We start from the raw sequence: 6,390 nt of genomic DNA, 5'->3' as shown, positions 1-6,390 counted from the left end.
CCATCAGACAATTTGATACAGAGGCCAAAAAATATATTTTTCAAAATTGGCACTTTTTTAATAGAGTACTGTTTGAAGGCTAGAAAATGAACTACTTGAACTCTCAAGGTTTTCTTACAAATCACAGGCTCCCGTGACGATTCTGATTCTAATGTTTTTTACTTTCACAACTGGTTATTGAATGGTTCTCAGCTCTAATTCCACAAGGTTTTTTTTTTGTTTGTTTGTTTTTTGTTTTTTTTGTTTTTTTTAAAGAGCATAGTGTATTAGTTCTCCACGTGAATTTTAAGGGAATTTGAGTATGTTGGTTAATGTTTTTGAAATCTCAAAATGAAAGGCTATAAATGTCTTTTCAAGTGCACACCTCGGTGCACCTCTTCTGTTTTGAGCACCAGTTATGAAATTGAAGCTGGGATTAAAACTGTAAAACGTCAGTGAATGGTTTGGAGTCTTCTGGAGTAAATTCTTGCACTGTAAGCACTTTGTTACTTTTCTCTAAATTATTTTAAAAAGTGTATATGGGAGATATTGGCGCAGATCACCTAGGAAAAGCGATTTTCCAGGAACACTGCTATCCCAATGCACAACAGGAAATTTATTGAAAACCTAGCAGGTTGAAGAAAAATAGTAGCTGGCTCAGCAAAGAGTGTCAAGGAGAAGATAGGGAAAAAATGAAGTGGGGACAAAGTTACCCAAAGAGTTTTAAACTTAGCTCTCTGTAAGGAAAGATTTCCGTAAAGTCATTCCTGGAGTGTCTATAACTCTCTAGTGGGAAGTTCACGTACACGTGCTCAAGCACGCACACGTGCACACACACAGAGGCACATCTGGCACTTGAATTGCAGATAACCTAACCTGACACTAACCTTGGCTTGACTACAGAAGTAATATTTTTACCAGGATGAACTGTGTTGAACAATTTCTTCAATGCATTAGTCATGCTTTAACTTTAGACATGCAAGTTTTTCCTTTTAACCCATTTTAATGCACATGGCTTTCTAATTTGATCAAAGATAGGAGAATATTATCATTTCTGAATGCCAGAGTTACTTATGCACTCATATAATATAAAAATTAATCAAGTATCATCTATATCAAAGAACTACATTTAGTAAATAGGCGAACCTATTTTTATGAGTTTCGTTGAATCACTAGAATTGGGAACTCACAGAATTATCTTAGATAAAGAAAAATAAAACAGTGGTGAAATCAACATATTGCTGTGGAAAGTTAATAACTTATTACTCTGCCAAATGTATGCTTTACTGAATAAAGCAGAGATTAAAGTATATCTTTACATTGCTATTTTAGCCTTACTTTTATTAGGATTCCTTTGGAAGACCTGTAAGTCATTTTGTATGTGCACATAGGATGGCCAATAAATAATGAAATGATGATGACTTTTGGGAGGGTCTACGCTTCCAGGCTATACTTAGCGATTTACTGACAATGTTAGTTAGGGCAGAGTTCTCAACGTGTGTGCCCAGGATGTATCAGTGTCACCTGGGAAATTGTAAGAATCCGAAATTCTCAGATCTCATTCCAGAGCTACTGAGTCAGAAATTCTGGAGATGGCACCTAATAATCTGCATTTTCATGAGCCCTCCAGGTGACTCTGACACATGCTCAAACTTGATAACGAATGAGTTCATAGTAGGTAATAACTACTCTAACTGTTGTCTTAGGGCAAGGTTAGGCTACTGTAACAGACGTAACAAGTATATTGTCTTAAATTTAAGTCTTGCCATAGTAGGGAAGAATCATCATACCCATTTACAGCTGAGAGTACTGAGGCTTAAAGAGATGACATTAACACAGCACATTTTTTCTGCATTAGTCTATGGGACCAACGGTTGTAACCCTTCGGAGCAGACAAATTTACTTAAGACCGGTTTATGAAGAGTTTTAGCTCAGGAGGTAACCAAGATCCATATCTAGACACACACTGAACCTTAAAGCCAGAGAACCAGTCTCCTCCATTAATTTGCCGTATGACGTCGACCTCAGCAAATGACTCAGAATCTTAGTCTTATTTGAAAAAGGAGGGTAATAGTGTATTTCACCAATGTTTCCGGTGAGAAAAAAGTAAGGAGATGGTTTCTAGGGAACTTGGAGTTCCTCACATAGTGCTATGTCATTCACTTGTACTTTACTAAGTACATAACAACCTGAAGAGTTATGTAAAGAGAACATTTTCTCAATGAAGCATACTTTGAATATACCAGGCCAATCTTAATGTAAAATACTACAACCCTTAATTGGAGTAAAAATAACATTTTTGTGATACAAACTGTGTCCTCTGATACAGTTTGTTTTGCAAAGAAACATTAAGAGAACTCTCTGGAAAGCATATATCATAGGACAATTCTTTCAATGGGAAAAGAAAGAAACAGAGATTATATATTTCAGATGCACCGTGACAAGGTTATTATTATTTTCGTTAGAGAATGTCAATAGGAGAGGTGTTTCATAGCTATAATTGTATAGCTTCAAAACCCTAACATCACTGACTATATCCAACATTTGAATAGATTGAGTTTTTTCTAAAATAACAACCTTCATTTTCCAAACATAGTCAGCACTATTATTAATACAGACCTCCTCTTATATATATATGAGGAATATATGTTTATATATATATTCCTTATATTCCTGTGTGTGTATATACATATTTCTTTTATTCATATATATTCCTATCTCACTATAATATATATACACATATATTATATAATATATATACACTTATATATTATATACACTTATATATTATATATACACATATATATTATATACTTATATATACACTTATATATACACTTATATATTATATATAATACATGCATTATATATACATATATACTTTATATATACATTATATATGTATATACTTATATATACATATATTATATATAATATATGAATATATACATATATTATATATTATATATAATATATACATATATACATATTATATATATAATATATATATTTTTGAGATGGAATCTTGCCCAAGCTGGAGTGTAGTGGTACAATCATGGCTCACTGCAGCTTTGAACTGCTGGGATTAAATGATCCTCCCACCCCAGCCTCCTAAGTAGCTGGGACTACAGGCATGTGCCAGCATGCTCAGATAATTTTTAAAAATTCTTTGTAGAAACGAAGTCTCATTATGTTGCCCAGGCTGGGCATAACTCCCAAGCTTAAGTGATCCTTCCACCTTGGCCTCCCAAAGATCTAGGATTATAAGCATGAGCCACTGCTTCTGGCCTCTTACATATTTTTAATAAACATGTTTACTTTTTGTTACAAACAGAAACATAACACTGTTCGAATGAGATATTTGGCTACATGTGAAGTGATTCTTTTTCTACCCCAATGTTAGTTCCCCAAACAGACCAATTTTAAACAATTATGCTACTTTTAAAATTCGTTCGATTAACATAAATTAGATGAAAATTTGTGTTGCAGGGAGAAAAATGCCTAAATATGTTTATGATTAGAGTCTGTGTGTTAAAGTCCCACACACCTGTATTTTAAGGCTTAGTTATATATAGGGATACCTTTTTAAATTTGTAAAAGCACAGAAAGTGAAAATGGAGGCTCAGATTTCCTGAGGTTCTCTGGTGGAAGCAGTTTAGCGTTTAGTGCATCTAAAGAGAAGATGCTTTCCAAAAACCCAGAGAAGGAGAACAATGCAGGCCAGGAATTGCAAACTCAAATATCTGCTAGGAGGGTAAATGTGTGCTGTGGACTGGGTGAAAGAAATGTAATGGAGTACGGAGGGACTGCGGCAAAGCTGAGAGAGCCTAAAGTCCCAACCAAGGGACTTTGCATCCCAGCTCCAGCTAATAATTGCCCTATGGAATTCCAATCCAGTGTTGCCAGATTTTCTTTTTTTCTTCAAGAGAAGTTAGAAATGTGAATTTATATGTGAAATCTCCTAATTTTCAAATGTTAATGCGTAGGCCTTTATAACAATGTGATTTCTAACATGCAAACCAAATAAAGCTCATCCGTGGGCTAGGTTTGGCTCACGTGCTGCCAGTTTGCACCCTCTGAGAAATGGAGGGGGGTGTGTGTGTGTGTGTATGTAGGCAAGATAGGGCAGTAATAGTTATGGGATTATACTTGCCAGTCAATTAAATATGTTTGTACCTAGCTTTGTGTAACTGGTAATAAATATGACATGGTTTCAAAGCCCACTTTTATTTTAGGAAGAGAGGGCATATCTAGGTTTTAACTCAATAGTCTCATGATGGTATATGCTCATGGAGTCATGAAAAAGATGAATTAGGCCATTATTCATTATTTTGGCTGATTAATTAGAGTCATATCAGTTGCCGGCAGATAATCACAAATGAACACCCAAAAGCTGAATGGAAGTTTAATACATTTAAATTAGTTTCAAGTTGTGTTGGTAACATAAGCAACTGAATGAAGGTGCAACCATAGCTTCATACTTACAATTGAATTGCTTGGTAGACATCTGTAGGGCATGATTTCCCCATAAGAAGTGAAAGTAGGGACAAAATGCCTTTTTAATTTTCCCTCTGCTGGGGAGACCTTCATAATTCAGCCGTGGCAGTGTTCTGCTACTTGTGGTTGATGTGGTTCCTTTTGCTCATAAAAATAAAAACCATCTCACATCATCTCTCTCCAGTTGTCTCGTAAATGTAAATCAAAGAGGGGAAAAAGCTATAAAACAAATACAAACACCCACTAGATAGGCTAAGAAATAATGGACTGGGATTATTCCTTAAGGTACTTAAGTACAGTGCTTTGCATAACAGACATACCTCTCTTTAGTCAATAGATGGATTCCTGAAAAGTTACTTGTAAATCCATTTTGCAAAACTAAATTGTATTTTAAATGCATTAAATGAGTTTGCTATTTAAAGGAATGCTAGTCTGAGTCTTTTTGAAGAGCAAAAAAAAAAAAAAAAAAAAAAACACAAAAAAAAACAAAAAACTTTTTTAAGAAATGAAATCACAAATCTAATATATCTTTGCTCCAAGTTCACGGAACCATTGAGTACATTTCTTTTAACAGCAGTACTCATCTTGTTTATCTCTCTAGCGGATTACACCGTATACACCTGAAGACTTCAAAAGCCATTGCAAGTTATGTGTTTGGATTGTTGCTTTTAGATTTAACTTAGATTTACATATCCAAAATGAATTTTGAGCAGAGGAGGGGCTACATTTGAATCAAGATTCTTGGGGTTGCATATGTAATGCAGGGTTATGTGGGACTTACATACAGTCCTCTAAGAGAGAAGTATCTTTTCTTCCCATCTTATGTTCACGGTCAAGGCCTCTATAACGAAAAACAGATTCACAAAAGAAAAATATACAAATTTATTTAATATACATTTTATGTGATGTGGGAGCCATGAGAAAATGAGACCCCACAGAAACGGGAAAGCCAGTATATTTTTATGCTAAGTTTGATGAAGTGGAGAGCTGTGGAAAAGTATGGTTGGATAAAAGGGGTATGATCTAATGATAATAAACTGGGGTTTCAGGGGGGACTTAGCAAGGCCAGTTTGTTCAGATTCTACTCTGTATTCCCATGTCTTCAGAGATAAGGACATTCCTCTGTTCTGGGTGGGCCTCTCTTACGTGAGGGTCTTACGACCTACTTCTGGTGACGGTCAGAGAATTCTTTCTACGTTTTATAGTGAGAGGGCAGGAGAAGGTCAGAGAGACCTTTCTGCTTCTGTGTTTTTCTCCAATGCCAAGGTGTCATACTTTGGGGTGGCATGCCCCAAACCCCATCAGTCCCTTGCATTCTAATAAAATGGTCTTTTATCTTTATTTCACACTATGTAGAGAATAAAAGATCAGACAAGAGATCATGCTTACCTATACATCTGAGCCCCTGCACTCTCATTTGCTATACATATTCTGTACCAAAGTAAACATTTATGAAACAGCCCGTTGCTCAATTTCTACAAAAATTCGTATGCAAACAAAGCAGACATTGGTGCAGAGGATAGGTGGGTGGGATGCAGACAAATGGAATGTTTTCATGGCAGCAACAAAGAATTTCAAATTGAACATTATATGTCACCATCCTTAAAATGGTCTAACAACTCTGCCACCAGGGAATTTTCATTGTCCGTACTCTGAGAAGTCTTTCAGCCTCAAACCATTTATTAGTTATGTTTGTTCTTTCCTCTTGCTTGCTTCTTCTCTTTATTCCCTCTCTTTCAGAAGGAAAAAAAATCCTGTTTATGTAGACGAGTTAAGTGTTCTCCTTTGTTGCTTTCACACCTGCTGTGTCCTCAGATGTAACCTTCTAGTCCAAGTAGTTCGTCAAGATATTTTTCAAAACAAAGAAAATTTCCTCTCTGGAAATTTTTCAAATAAAACTTCCACCTCCCTGTC

The sequence above is a fragment of the Papio anubis genome, chromosome 13, assembly GCF_008728515.1.
Source record: "Papio anubis isolate 15944 chromosome 13, Panubis1.0, whole genome shotgun sequence".
Classification (NCBI taxonomy): Eukaryota; Metazoa; Chordata; class Mammalia; order Primates; family Cercopithecidae; genus Papio; species Papio anubis.
This window is presented reverse-complemented; position numbering follows the sequence as displayed.